A 15,862-nucleotide genomic window follows, 5' to 3' on the forward strand; every position below is an offset into this window, starting at 1 on the left:
AAAGAATTCCTACTCTTCATTCAAAATTTTGCTCAGTTACTTTGATGCCTTATTAGTAATCCTTCTGGAAAATAATTACATATACTACTGTTTAAAAAAAAACATGGTTTGTTGAACTTTGCTACGTTGTGACAACTAAGTATCTGTATACTGTACTGATAAGGTAAATATCCTCGTTATCAAAGGCTATTATATTTTAAACGTTGTGTAGTGTTTTACTAAGCACTTGGCTTCCATCAGAACGGAACCTTTAAATATTTCATTTGTCTTTTACCATTCCGAACTGGATTTTATTAAATATCATTCATGGTGCTCGTCCAAAGATAACACAAATGAAACTCGTATATATAAAACTGACATTCGCATCATCATCAGCAAAATATTTTATTGTAACATCTACTGCAGTTTAATATAATATGAAATCAGATTAGGATTAACAATAGGATTGATTTGGTGAAATTATTAGCATGTTTTGATCATATCAGCACAGTAGTCAAAAGATCGCATCTGCATAACAATGACAAACATAGATGGGATTCCAGCAGAGCATGACATACACAAAGTAACTACGCTGCGTAAATATTAAAAGCATTATAGAAACAGGCGCGATGAACTGGTCAAGGAGAAAGCCAGGAGAGAGGAGAGGAGAGGAGGGACGAGGTATAGTCCTCGGCCTGCATCCTGTTCCCTTGCTGGATGAAAGTGGACTTGGTAGACGGAGTGGGATGGATGGTAAATTGTGCGAGGAGAATACCAAGTAACAGCGCAATCTCACCTCATTCAGCCCGGCCCCAGCCTTTGCTCCCAGTTCCAGTTTTAGCCCGGACCAAGTCCTCCTCAGGATTGCACCATCTCCCAGTCAGGACAGAACCGTCACAGCTTCAGTTCGAGTATCAGCAGTGAGCACCAGCATTTACTCGCTCTCGAAAATTTCACAAGGTGGTAAAGCCAAACGCTTTAGTTGCCACCTGAAGTACTGGCAATCAATGCCGCAGCTCCGGCCTCTAAAAACCCTCCTCCGTCACTGCCGCAGCTCCGGACTCTGACACGACAACAAATATGGCGTTAGCACACTAACAGCCTCCTGCCAAAGAACCTGACCAATCACCAACTAATTAATCCCCGGTCATCGGCCCTGACAACACGATAGCCAATCGGAAGTTTCCACTCTTTGACGTAATGAGACACCCCCGCGGCAAACCAATCGACTGCTAGGTAATTTACTGTACTAGTAACACTTTTTTTTTCACAGAGTAGGTAAGTCTGTGCAAATAGTGTAATATAACCACCCAGTTTCCTTAATTACTAGATTTCTGAATAATATTATAAACTACTATATATAAAATGCATACTCTACTAACTCCTATGATACTTGATTTAAATTACAATTGTCAATATAAAGTGCAATAAACCTCACTCATTTGATAGTAAATGAATGTTGCTGATCATAGTTTACATATTCGTAAATGTGCTTAAAAACAATATATCGTGTATATGTATATAATCTCTGAATCTGAAACCCTGATGTTAAGAATAAGCCAATGTGGGACAGCACTATTATAAATCAGTAAAGCCATAGATCAATTTGCTAATGTCAGTTCAGTTCCCGTAACATTTCATTAAGGTGAAAATGAAAGCAGTTTCTATTAGATGTCTTTGCTTTCATTCTGTGGTGCTGGGTTTTAATCACAAATACCTATTCTGTCTTATGTTTTCTTTCATTGTTGCTTTCTTGGCAAATCTTAATGGCTCTTTATCATTTGTTCTCCAGATAGTTCTGTATTTTTTTTACATTTTCACTCTGACATACTTTCCTCCTCAATTTTAATATACACCTATGTACTTTTTAATCTGATCTCCTGCAGAATGTTGTGGTGCTGGTGGTTGTGCGTCAAGTCCAACGATGATGGGAAATCTATGCAGGAGAGTTTTTAAAAGTGGAAAAGCCATTGCACTGGGCCAGTTCCACTCACTTAACCTTGGAAGTCAGAGTCATCTGGTATGAACAAGCATCACAATTAGAGTCTTCTTTGGTTGCAGTGGCTGACCATGATTTCTCCTGTGGCTTGCTAGGCTCCATGGAATGTTGCAGACCACCGTCCTGGCCGTTGGTTCTCATCGTAGATCTCAACCACACATTCCACCGGAGCTGACTTTGCATACTAGGAAAGGCATGTCCCTATCTCACCCTGTGGGGCATGAGGCTGCCTTCAGATTCAAAGTGAAAAAAATCCAAAGATTCAAAGGGCATTTATTATCAAAGTATGTGTACAGAATACAACTCTGAGATTTGTCCTCATGCAAAAACAAGAAACACCATGGAACCCATTTGAAAAGACATCCAACACCCAACATGCAAGAAAAGAACAAATTGTGCAACAGCAAAAAGCAAATGAACAACACATAGAATATGAAGCAACAAATCACAGACTATATATACATACATACATACACACACAGAATATAGAATTAAGGTTATGGTATTACAAAAAAAATGTGCACCATTACTATTTGTTATCTTTACTATGGTATAGTGATATAATGTACGTAAATGTTTTGTAGTTCAGGTGTATCAATGATGCAACCATTATCTTTTACAAATAAAAACAAATTGCTGTATAAACTCAGAATGTAGGGTCCCTACCTGAGATGTCAACAATTCCTTTACCCCATGATCTGAAGTTCAGGTATACTGCAGATATTAATGTTCCACCAGCATTTTGTGTGTGTTGTTGTTTGAATTTCCAGCATCTGCAGATTTTCTCGTGTTAGATATTAATGTTGTTGGGGTTTACCAGAACTCCTTGCAAAATCCAGGGTTCATTCAAAATACAATGCCACTAGCGACAAGTATATTCTTTGGATATGCCACAGATTGACAGAGGTAGGAAAGTCATAAGAAAGACAGAAATTATTTTTACATCTCCAAAGAACACCACTGCATCTTGCTCATCATGGGACCCTGGTGAAACTGCCATAGCTGCGAGGTAATAGTCGTAAAATTGGTAGAAAATTGTGCTAAATGTCAAAGCTGCCAGATACAGGCTCAAATAATGCATATGCACACATACACAGGCATCAACAGACTCACTTAAGTTCAAAATAAATTCATTTTTGAAGTACGTATATGTCACCATATACAATTCTGTGATTCTTTTCCTTGCAGGAATTCACAGTAATACAAGAAAAACAATAGAACCAATGAAAGACCTCACCCAACAGGACAGATGAACAACTGATCTGCAAAAGTCAGCAAATTGTGCAAATACAAAAAGAAAGGTAAATAAACAAGCAGTAAATATAAAAAACATAAGATGAAGAGTCCTTGAAAGTGAGTCCATAGGTTCTGGGAACAGTTCAGTGATGAGGTGGATGAAGTTATCCCCTCTGGTTTAAGAGCCCACTGAGGGGTAATAACTGACCTTGAACCCGGTGGTGTGGGCCCCGAGGCTCCTGTACCTCCTAAGCAGTGAAAAGAGAACATATCCTAAGTGTTTGCAGCCCCTGATGATGGATGCTGATTTCCTGTGACATCACTACATGTAGATGTGCTTAATGGTGGGGAGTGCTGCAGTACAATGTAAACTGTTCAAATCAAATTAAAATAAAACAACCCAGTGTCATCTATGACATAATGGAAAATTGTGGTTGTAAATTGCAAGCACAATATCGACATGACTGTTGTGGTACTGTTTTGGCAGAATAGAAAACAGTGTTGGCTCAAGCACAAGCAAACTTCATATGTAGCCTAGGGAATTTAACAAGGCTTGTGAATCCTTCATATCCCATCCATAAGGAAAAGATGAAGATATTTTTCCACAGTCCACGGTATTGACAAGGAGAATAGTGCTGAAAATGTAAAAGCATCAAATTATGCCAAACAGTGCTGCAGGAAAGCAATTTTACTCACAGAAATTAGCACCAAGTGAAATCACAGTCAGTAATTTGGCTGTTGCACAAAATTAAAGATAACTCGTTTTCAGAGATATTTTTTTCTATTTCAACCTACAGACCTTTCATGTAACATAAATTTAAATGCATGTTCAAATTTCAGTACATATGTGTCACCATATACAAACCTGATATTCATTTTCTTGTGTGCATACTCAATAAATCTATAGAATAATACCTATAACAGAATCAATGAAAGATCACCCAACTAGAACATTCAAACAGAGCACAGAGGACAACAAACTGTACATTTTAAAAAGAAGAAATAATAATAATAAATAAGGAATAGATATCAAGCACATGAGATGAAGAGCCCTTGAAAGTAGTCCACAGGTTGTGGGAACACATCAGTGATGGGTCAAGTGAAACTGAGTGAAGTTATCCCCTTTGGTTCAAGAGCCTGATGGTTGAGGGGTAATAACTGTTCCTGAACCTGGTGGTGAGAGTCCTGAGGTTCTTGTACCTTCTTTCTGATGGTAGCAGTGAGAAGAGAACATGGCGTGGGTAGTGAGGGTCCCTGATGATCAGTACTGCTTTCCTGTGACAATGTTCCATGCAGATGTGCTCAGTGGTAGGGAGGGCTTTATATGTGGGTCATATCCACTACTTTCTGTGGGTCTTTCCATTCAAGGGCATTGGCATTTCCACATTAGGCTGTGATGCAGCCAGTCAATAAACTCTCTGCCATATATCTAAAGAAGTGTATCAAAGTTTTAGATATCATGTCGAATATTCACAAACTCCTAAAGAAGTAGAGGTGCTCCCACACTTCCTTTGTAATTGCACTTACTTGTTGGGCCCAAGACAGGTCCTCTGTAAAATTACACCTAGGAATTGAAAGTTGCTGATCCTCTCCTCCTCTGATTTTGCATGTAATTAGAAAATGGAAGGCAAGGGGAACAGTAAGCAATTTAAATTGGTAATCTGATTAATTATTGTTTAAATATCATGGCCTACAGTCAACAAACGACACAGCACTCTACAGTTTGATATTTAATATTCTGTGTGTTATTCGCTCATTTTTTGCTGTGTGTGATTTGTTTTCGGATGTTGGGTGCTTGAATTTTTCTTTAAATGGGGTCCATCGTGTTCCTTTGTTTCATAGCTGCCTGTGGGAAGACGAATCTCGGGGTTGTATACTGTATACAGTACAGTGCAAAAGGCTTAAGCACATATACATATAGATAGTTTGGGTACTTAAGGCATTTGCACAGTACTATATTTGTTAGAATGGAACTGAGAACATGTTTGTAAATCTGGTGGGAGAAAAGGATGTTGGGAATAGCGAGGGTGGAATGCCACATGATGGGTGTGGGATAGGTGGCAGAGAAGGAGTGCTGGGGCAGGGATTGGCATGGGTGCTGACACACCCAGCCCTGAGACACCAGGTGAGGTAATTTGATTCCAAAAAATGGGTTTATTAATCATTACAGAATGCCTCTCTTAAAATACGTTAAACACAAAAAAAGTATGTTGTCTATTTTACTGAGAAAGTCAGAAATGTATAGAGAGTCCAGGGAGGGGAAGCCGGTTCCTGTAATGTGCTGAGCTGTGTCAACAACTCTCTGCATTTTTTCGCTGTCATGAGCAAAGTAGTTGGCATACAAAGTCAGGACGCATCAGTATAGGATATTTTCTATGTTGCATTGATAAAAATTGGTGAGCGTCAAAGGGGACATGACAAATTTCTTTAGCCTCCCAAGGAAATATAGATGCTGTGAACTTTCTCAGGGTGGTATTTATGTGGTTGGACCAAGTCAGGCTATTCTAGGAACTTGAAGCTCTCAACCCTCTTGATCTCGGTGCCATTGATGCAAATAGGAGCCTGTGCTCTGCCCCCTCCCCTTCCAGAATTCAATGGCCATCTCTTTTATTTTGCGGACTATATAAGTGATTACATTGTCAAGTTGAAAAACTGATCAAGACATTGCAACTTTGGTGTATTTTTATTTATGAATTTATGGATAGTTTTGAGGGATGAAAGAGCTAAGTCTAAGCTGTCAAGCACAAAAATACTCATAGTTGATTTGACTTTCATGGAGATACCAAGCAAAAATGTTCCAAAATCCACTAGCACCAAATGTAATGGCAGTGTAGTCCCAAAGGAGAGATAGAACATATAAATTTACAACACATTACAGGCCCTTCGGCCCACTGTGTTGCACTGACCATGTAACCTATCCTAGAAGCTGCCTAGAATTTCCCTAGTGCATAGCCCTCTATTTTTCTAAGCACCATGTACCCATCTAAGAGGCTCTTAAAAGACCCTATTGTATCCACCTCGACCACCACTGCCAGCAGTGCATTGCACACACCATCCATTCTCTGTGTGAAAAACTTACCCCCGAATATCCCCTTGGCACCCACCACTCTCTGTGTGGAAAAACTTGCCTCTGGCATCCCCCTTGTATTTACTTTTAAAACTGTGCCCTCTCATGTTAGCCATTTCAGTCCTGGGAAAAAGCCTCTAGCTATCCACATGATCAATGCCCCTCACCATCTTATACAGCTCTATCAGATCACCCCTCATCCTCCGTCATTCCAAGGAGTAAAAGCCAAATTCACTCAACCTATTCTTGTAAGGCATGCTCCCCGATCCAGGCAACATCCTTGTAAATCTCCTCTGCACCCATTCTATGGTTTCTATGTCCTTCTTGTAGTGAGGCGACCAGAATTGAGCACAGTACTCCAAGTGGGGTCTGACCAGGGTCCTATATAGCTGTAACATTACCTCTTGGCTCTTGAACTCAATCCCACGGTTGATGAATGACAACACAACATATGCCTTCTTAACAACACTGTCAACCTGCGCAGCAGCTTTGAGTGTCCTACCAACATGGACCCCAAGATCTCTCAGACCCTCCACACTGCCAAGTCTTACCATTTATATTATATTCTGTCTTCAAATTGGGCCTACACTTATCAGGATTGAAGTCCATCTGCCACTTCTCAAGCTAATTCCTAAAACTCTGGTTCATAAACAGGAATAGCAAAATGAGAACACCAGTATCTCTGGTCAACTGTACTGACAATTATTTATTTATGCATTTTTTTCTTATTCATGATAGAAAAAAATAATATTTCAACTTCTGCAGATCACACAAATTCATATTATATCCCATCCATGGTGTAGTGTGACACAACATGACATTTAGGTTACTCACTGAAGGCAACTCAATAGCGCTTCAGATTTATCCAATGCAGATTGATCTATTATAATAATCCTTTTAAGAAGCAATTCAGATACTTGTCCTTTACAACAGTATGAACACCCTCAAGATTTCTCATAAGAGCTTAAAGCCTTTCAGACAGATGCAATAGATGATACACCAAAACGGCCAGAATCTAAACTTAGCAATGATTGTGGAAAATAATAATGAGCATTTGGTTCCATTGGGCAAGGACTGCTTTGTATGATTGCAAATCAGAGGAATCAAAAGGACATGGTCAGCATTCACACAAGTTTGAAACACCATTCTCCAAATATGTTGACATCTTCAACAGTGTCCAAGCAGGAATCAATGGATTTTAGACAAACGTACCATTCAAATTTAGGCCATTTAGGCAATTCAGATGGTAGCAAGATTTAGAATACACAAATCAGTGAGATCATTTGACAACTGCAAGGTAAATTGAAGCCACTCAGAGGATAATGCCTCCCACATCCTGTTTTGCAGGTTATGGCAGAGTCTCTGCAATGAAGATACAATTACTGCAAAATTAAAATTGCTGTAATTATAGCAGAGGAAGGTTTCTGTGCAAGTGCTGATGTAACTTCACTTTCAGTATCAGAAATTTGAAAGGTTCTAAATGAATCCTTGAACAGCCAAATGAAGTATAGTCTGAAATCAATATTAATGAACATTGTTACCTTGAAGGCAATAGCCAACAGATGTCTGAAAGCTTTGTTCTTGTGAGAATGATTTAATATTCCTTTTCTAGATTCTTGTCTGATCAAATAAATGTCAAAGTGGATGCATGATGTGGCTCGTCAATTTCAAATTTGCCTCCAAATTCCAACCTGCCTTTAAATTCACTTGGTCCATTTCTGACACCTCCCTCCCTTTCTGAATCTCTCTGTCTCTATCTCTGGAGACAAACTGTCAACCAACATCCTTTGTGTTCTCTTTTTTCAAAGAACAGGGTTTACCTTCTTACACCATTGATGCTGCCCTCACCTACATCTGTTCCATTTCCCGAACATCCGCACTCATCCCATCTTCCCGCCACCTTAACCACTTTAGAGTTCCTCCTATTCTTACCTACCACCCCATGAGAGTTTGCATCCAACACATCATTCTCCACAACTTCCACCATCTCCAAAGGGATCCTCTTACAAATACATCTTTACCTCCCAATCTCCACTTTCCACAGGAATCATTCCCTTCACTCACTATGATTCCCTTGTCTCTCCAAGCGTTTATCCTTGCAAGCAGCCACAGTGCTACACCTTCCCATTCACCTCCTCCCTCACCTCCATTCAAGGTCCCGAGCAGACCTTCCAGGTGAAGCAACACTTCATCTGTGAATCTGCTGGGGATCATCTATTGTGTCTGGTGCTCCTGGTGCAACCTCCTCTGCATTGATGACAGCCATCGTAAATCGGGGGACTGCTTTGTTGAGCTCCTCCTCTCCATCTGCCAAAAGCAGAATTTCCCGGTGGCCAAACATTTTAATTCCAATTCCCATTCCTGTTCCAACATGTCAGTCCATAGTTTCCTCTTGTGCCATGATGCCTCAGGGTGGAGGAACAACATTTTATATTCTGTCTGGATAGCCTCCAAACTGATGGCATGAATATCAATTTTTTCTTCTGGTAAAAAAAGTTCTCCTTCCTTTTGATCCCTTCATTCTTCTCTTCTCCACTTTGGCCCATTGCATCTTTTCACCTGCCTATTACCTTTCCCTGGATCCCCTTCTCCTATGGTTAATTCTCCTCTCCTATCAGATTCCTTCTTCTCTAGCTCTTTACCTTTCCCACTCAACTGGCCTCACCTATCATCTTCTAGCTATCCTCCTTCCTCTGTCCTCCACCTTTTTATTCTGGCATCTTCTCCCTTTCTTTCCAGTCCTGAAGAAAGGTCTCAGGCTAAAATGTCAACTGTTTTATTCCACAGATGCTGCCTGACACGATTGGTTCCGCCAACATTTTGTGTGTTGCTTTGCATTTACGGCATTTGCAGAACTTCTCATGTTTATTATCAAAGCATATGTACAAGCAGTGGCCACTTTATTACATACACCTGCTTGTTAATTCAAATACAAATCAGCTAATCATGTGTCCACAACATGATCACGAGGTTCAGTTGTTCTTCAGACCAAACATCAAAATGAGGAAGAAATGTGATCTAAGTGACTTTATCCATGGAATGATTATTGGGCCAAATGGAGTGGTTTGAGTATCTCAGAAACTGTTGGACTCCTGGGATTTTCACACACAATAGTCTCTACAGTTTACAAAGAATGGTGTGAAAAACAAGCAACATCCAGTGTGTGGCAGTTCTGTGGATGTAAATGGATTGTTAATGAGAAAGGTCAGTAGAGGATAGCCAGACTGGTTCAAGCTGACAGGAAGACAACAGTAACTCAAATAACCACACGTTGCAATGGTGGTGTGCAGAAGAACATGTCTGAATGCATAACACATCAAACCTTGAAGTGGGTGGGTTGAAGCAACAGAAGATCATGAGATACTTTTACACTTCTATTTCTGTGCAAATAAAATATATATAATACTGAGAACATGAGTTATAGAGTTATTGAAAGTATACCTGTATGTTGTATTATCAGTTCAGAGTTGTGGTGAGTAAAGTTATCTATGCTGATTCAGGAGCCTGATAGTTGCAGGAGAATAACTGCTCCTGAATCTGTGGTGGGACCTAAGGCTTCTATACCTCCAGCCTGATGGAAGTAGCATAAAGAGAGCATGGCCTGGATTGTGGTGGTCCTTGATAATGGGTGCTGTTTTCTTGTGGCACCACTCCTTTTAAATGTGCTACATGGTGTGGACAGACTAGCCTGTGATGGAGTGGGCTGCATCTACCACTTTCTGTCAGATTTTCTGTTCCTGGGCATTGTTGCTTCCATACCGTGCCTGGGTGCAACCAGTCAAGATACTCTCTAATATGTGTCTGTAGAAGTTTGTCAAAGGTTTTGGTGACATGCGTACTGAATTTACACAAACATCAAAGAACATAGAGGAGTTCCTGTGCCTTCTTTGTGATGGTACTTACATGTTGATCCCAGGACAGATCCACTGATACAATAATCACAAGGAATTTAAAACTACCGGCCCTCTCCACCACTGATTCCCCCAGTGAGAACTGACTCAGGAACCTCCGGAGATAAACGACTCTTCGGTTTTGCTGAAGTTGAGTGAGAGCCTGTTGTCACACCATTCAAACAAATTTTCAGTCTCCTCCTAATATGCTGATTCATCAGCACCTTTGAGTGGGCCAACAACAGTGGTGACATCGGCAAACTTAAATACAATTTTGGAGCTTTACTTAGCCACACAATCATAGGTATGAAGTGACTAAAGCAGGGGGCTAACCACAGATTCCAGTGGTGCAACTGTACTGATTGTGACTGTGGAGGAGATGTTGTTGCCGATCCATACTGAACGGGATCTGCAAGTAACTAAGTAAAGGATCCAATTGAATTGTGAGGTATCAAAGCCCTAGTCTTGGAGCTTAGCGATGAGTTTCGAGGGGATGATAGTTTTCATGCTTAGTTGTTGTCAATGAAAAGCATCTTGATTTATGCATCTTCTTTCTACGGGTGTTTCTGAACTGAGCGAAGGACAAATGAAGTATCATATGCTGATAACCTGTTTTTCTAGTAGGCAAATTGGAACAGCCCAAAGTCACTCCAAGCCCCTTCTCTCCCTGGGGAACAGGCTGTCTAGCCACAGCCGAGGTTCAGTGAACCCGAGCCAGGGTAAACCGACGTAGGGCTGGACAGCATACCTGGTCAGGTGCTGAGGGACTGTGCAGGCCAAGTAACAGATATCTTAATGGAAATCTTTAATGAGTCTCTGAAACACTGTCCTTGAAGGTTTAAAGGCAGCCACCATCATTCCAGCACCCCAGAGAGCAACCATAGCAGGCCAAAATTATTACTGTCCAGTGGCACCGAGTTCAACAATCATGAAGTGCTTTGAGTGGCTAGTAATGGATCATATAAAATCCCACCTTCCAGTTACAATGGACCATTTCCAGTTTACCTACCATTCAAACCAGACCACTGATGATATCATAACCTCAGCCCTCCACTTCATCCTGTCCCATCTAGAAAATGACAACTGATATGCCAGGATGTTGTTCATTAACTTCAGCTTGGCATTTAACATGATCATCCCTCAGAGACTGGTGAGTAAACTATCCTCATTGGGACTCAACACCCCCTCTTTGTAACTGGATCTTAGACTTCTTGGTGGAAGGACCCCAGTCATTCCAAGTTGGCAGCAACATCTCAAGCTCCATCACACTGAGCACTGGCAGTCCCCAGGGTTGTGTGCTCACTCCACTGCTATTCACAGTGCCTACTCACAACCGCTCTGCCAGATTCAGCCCAAACCACATCATCAAATTCACTAATGATACAACAGTGGTTGGCTTCATTACCAAAAATGAGTTGGCAAAGACAGAGGAGGTAGAGAGGCTTGTAAAATGCTGCAACAATAACAACCTGAGTCTCAACATAGACAAGATAAAATAGATGATTGTGCACTTCAGGAAGCACTCTCCACTGCACATGAAAAGCTCTGATGTGGAAAGAGTGAAGAGCACAAAGTTCCTTGGTGTGCATGAAATAGATCATCTAACCTGCACCCATAGCACCTCCGCATTAATCAAGAAGGAACAGCTGTATCTACACTTTCTGAGGAGACTGAGGCATGCAAAACTCCACACCCCCATTCTAACAACTTTCTACATGACAATTATCAAGTAACTGACAGTATCAATCATTGTGTGGTACGAAAGCTGCGAAGCATCAGACCACAATAGAACAGTAAAAACCACTGAGAGGATTACTGTAGTCTCCCTCACTCCCTATTTCTCCCTTGTGCCATTTACCAGGACAAATGCAGACAAAGGGCCTGAAACATTGTAAAGGATCCCTACCACTCATTAAAATATCCTGATTTTTTCTTGCAGCTTCATGGACCAGTCCTTGCTCTGAGCAAGGAAATTTTTTTTACACAAGCTAAAAACTGCAGCACTTTAAATGTTTTTTTTTTGGCAATATGCATACTATGATTACTTAGAATGAAAATTGAAAAATCACATACTTTTGATTTTATTTATTTATTAATTGAAGGGTATAATGAAATAAAGTACAACAAAGAAAATCTTTCATATTTCGTAAAATTTTTCTCGTCTGTCTTTCGTCCAGCTGTGCGACAACAAAGGTTATACGCACAGGAGAATTTACCACGCGGCTGTGCTCCACGCAGCTTAGAGAGAACACTGCACGTATCCCACGATCTCTTTGATTAACTACCTTCTGGAAGGAGGTACACGAGTGTGAAGACCAGGACTGCCAGACTGGGTAACAGCTTCTTCCCTCAGGCTGTGAGACGAGTGAATACTCTGCCACCACCAAGGTCTCATCACTAGGTCAGTGAGCTGTTTACTGAGATGTTTACCTGTGCTGCACTTCACTACATGCATTCTGAACTATATTTTATTAACTTATTTATAGTATAAGATTTTGGTTTACTATATGTACTACGTGTGCTGTATGTCGTGTGAGTGCACTGCAGTCTGTTTCATTTCATTGTATATATGCACAGTCAGATGACAATAAACTTCAATTTGAACTCCTCAGGCAGTAGTTGATATGTTTCATGGCCAACCTCTGAAAGCACTTCATCACAGTGGAGGTAAATGCTACTTAATGACAGTCAATGAGGCAAGTTACCACATTCTTCTTGGGTACCGGTATGATTGAAGCCTGCTAAAAGCAGGTATGTATCTCAGACTGCCAAAGTTAGAGGCTGAAGATGTCCATAAACACTCCAGCCAATTGATTTGTAAATGTCTTCAGTACTCAGCAAGATATGCCATCTGAGCCTGATGCCTTCTGTGGATTCACCCTCCAGAAGGATGCTGTCACTCAGCCTCAGAGACTGAAATCGTAGAGTTGTCAGAGTTTCTGAAGATGCCTCCATGTTCTGTCAGTCAAAGCAAACATAAAAGGCACTGAACTCCTCTGGAAGCGAAACCTTTTTGTTATCTATGTTGCTTGGTTTTGCTTTGTAGGAAGTGATGGGATTCAAGCCCTGCCAGTTATTGAGCCTCAAGTTTAGTTCAGAATTGCCACTTTGCATGAGAGATTGCTCTCTGGAGGTCACACTTGGACCACTTGTACTTTCCTGAAATGCCAGTCCCGAATACCACCTAGCTAACCCTCAGGAGATTTTATCCAGGGCTTCTGGTTGGGGAAGAATCTGAATGATTTTGTGGGGCACGCTCAGCTGAGGCATATTCATTATACAGCTGACTTTAGTCTGTGACCACCATGGCGAACGCATTCTGGTCCTCTGAGTCCTTGAACAAGGCCCTGTCCACCAACTTGAAGCAGTCTAATTCTAACTCCTCTGCCTTCTGTGACCACGTTTTTGTTGCGCTTATGTCTGGTGCTTTACTCGTTAGCCTCTGCCTATTTTAAGGGAGGAAGAGGACAGCCAAATGGTCAGATTTCCTGAAATGCAATAAAGGGATGGAACATTAAGCATTCTTGATATCGGTGAATTAGCAGTTGAGAATGTTGGGTTTCTTGTGCTGATAGTAGATGGGAAGAGATTTCTTCAAGCTAGTTTGTTTGAAGTCTCCAGTAATGATGTGAAAGGCATCTGGGTAGTCCATTTCTTGTTTGTTAATCATTGCACTCAATACATGGAGTGCTTGTATGACATCTGCCTTTGGCGGTATATAAACTGTGGTTAGTGTCACAGCAGAGAACTCTTTCAGTGAGTATAACCCTCTATACTTAATTATTAAATGTTCCAGGTCAGGAGACCAAGAGTGAGACAATACTACTAGGCCCAAATACCACGATGAAATTATCATGAAACAGATGCCACTGCCTGACCCTTACTGATGCTGCTGTCCAGTCCATTTAATGGATTGAGAACCTCTCCAAATGGAGCACAGTGTCTGGAGTGTGTTCATGTCATTACACTATCTTATTAAAAAGAACAAGAAATTAAATTGGATGATGTATCTGAGAAAGAATCTGGTCTACTAAAGTAAGTTTCTACTGGATTACTATGAAATGGTGAGAATCTTACAGCTAGTATGAATATCTTGAAGTTATAGCATTGCTTCAGTCATTGGCTAAATTTTGAATATCAGGCAGGTTCTTTGCCTGTTTTGCCTATTTTGCATTTTCTTTGCATTGTGTTAACAAAGAGATCATAAATTTGTACTAAGCAAGATGAAAAATTAATAATTCGCTTCATGATGAATATTTAATTATTTCTTACTGGGTAACCCTTTGTGCTATTTAGAGATTACAGAACAATTCTAGGTCAGAAAACACTAATGTAATAATGACATTCAAGCATAACTGGCTTGGCTATCACAGTAAGACTAAACAGAATTTCTCAAAAAACACGTAACCCCTGATGTTCTACCAGATTACTGCACGAATCATTTAAATCTGACAATGAAAATTCAACTTTCACACTCCAACTAATAGATAACAATATCCTTGTTACGGTCACTGAGGACTTACGATTAGTTACACAGAGAAAGCTGTAAGGCAGGTAAATGAAGCAAGAAGAAATAAATCAAAGCAGAAAAAAACAAGCTTTACTAAGCAAGGGTCAACAGGCTGTTGAAGAAGGACACAGCCTATCAAAGGGACCTCAGTGAAGTTGTCTGAATATGTAATGACATTTAGCACATCTGTGAAAGTCCACCATCTCTGTCTGTCATTAGCCATAATACAGTTACACACAGATAATGGTTTCTTCATTGCTGTTTCTGTCACAATTTAAAAAAATGTCACGGTTGTTAGCCCTGAGTTGAACCTCTGAGCCGGGAGGACTGGAGGACCACTCTTAGTCTGGCCTCTATCCTTTGAAATATTTGGCATGGGTGACTCTACAAAGAGTCAAAGTGTAAAGCCCCGACTCCAGCCAACATAGCTCTCTGGTTTATTGAGGCACACAAGCCTCCAAACCCTATGACAAGGTCGTGGTCTTCTTGGAGGAATACGTGCTTAGAAGTAGTATGCATCAGAAACGGTCAGTACCAGAAATGTCAAACAATCTCAGCAAGTGACCTACTTGAAGATACTGAAGGAATATCTATGGGAAATTTATTCCCGATGATAGCCCACAATCAATACTGTTGAAGAGTCACAGAACAGTTGTGAGCCAAGCCAAGAAGCTGCAAGTTCTTCAGTGTCAAGGAACTCATCCAACTTCAGGAAACAGGTACAATATCAGGATGGTTGAACCAATTAAGTAAATCAGTTAATGCACTAAATCTACTATCTGTGCTTAGAGGTATTAAGAATGTTTACATATATGTTTTTCAACAAGGGAAAGCACTGTGGTGAATTTCTGTATAATATGGAAGTAACTTATGTGGTCATGTATCAACATCACCATGTACATATGACATAACAATCATGAATTGGTGTGCCTTACTGCCAGATTAAAAAAACCCATTTTTGAATTTAGGCTCCTGTAAACTGTAGATGTTATTGTGCTTGGAACATGATTGTAAATTTAACTGAGAACAATTAATAGAAATTTATCACTGGTTAGGAGGGCTAACATCTGAATAATGTGTTGCAATAATGTGTTGGTTGATCAAAACAAAGGGAACATTGAAATGTGTTGACCAGTGGACTCAACTTCAAAAATAATATTATCTATTAACTCGTGATTATT

The 15,862-nt window shown here is 40.4% G+C and overlaps 2 protein-coding genes across 5 annotated transcripts in view; one reads left to right on the forward strand and one right to left on the reverse strand.

The window, feature by feature from the left end:
• ccdc186 (coiled-coil domain-containing protein 186) overlaps window positions 1–1,040 on the reverse strand; it is a 118,681-nt gene extending 117,641 nt beyond the window's left edge. For all 4 annotated transcript variants that reach the window (XM_059947902.1, XM_059947898.1, XM_059947901.1 and 1 more), the window contains exon 1: window positions 776–1,040. The gene's annotated coding sequence lies outside the window, so the exon portion shown is untranslated. The remainder of the gene's footprint in view (window positions 1–775) is intronic.
• Window positions 1,041–1,882: 842 nt separating this feature from the next.
• Window positions 1,883–15,862, forward strand: part of tdrd1 (tudor domain containing 1) — a 117,000-nt gene continuing 103,020 nt past the window's right edge. Inside the window, exons 1-3 of the mRNA XM_059947904.1 lie at window positions 1,883–2,262; window positions 3,167–3,279; window positions 12,349–12,572. The gene's annotated coding sequence lies outside the window, so the exon portion shown is untranslated. The remainder of the gene's footprint in view (window positions 2,263–3,166; window positions 3,280–12,348; window positions 12,573–15,862) is intronic.

The sequence above is a fragment of the Hypanus sabinus genome, chromosome 22, assembly GCF_030144855.1.
Source record: "Hypanus sabinus isolate sHypSab1 chromosome 22, sHypSab1.hap1, whole genome shotgun sequence".
NCBI classification, from domain to species: Eukaryota; Metazoa; Chordata; class Chondrichthyes; order Myliobatiformes; family Dasyatidae; genus Hypanus; species Hypanus sabinus.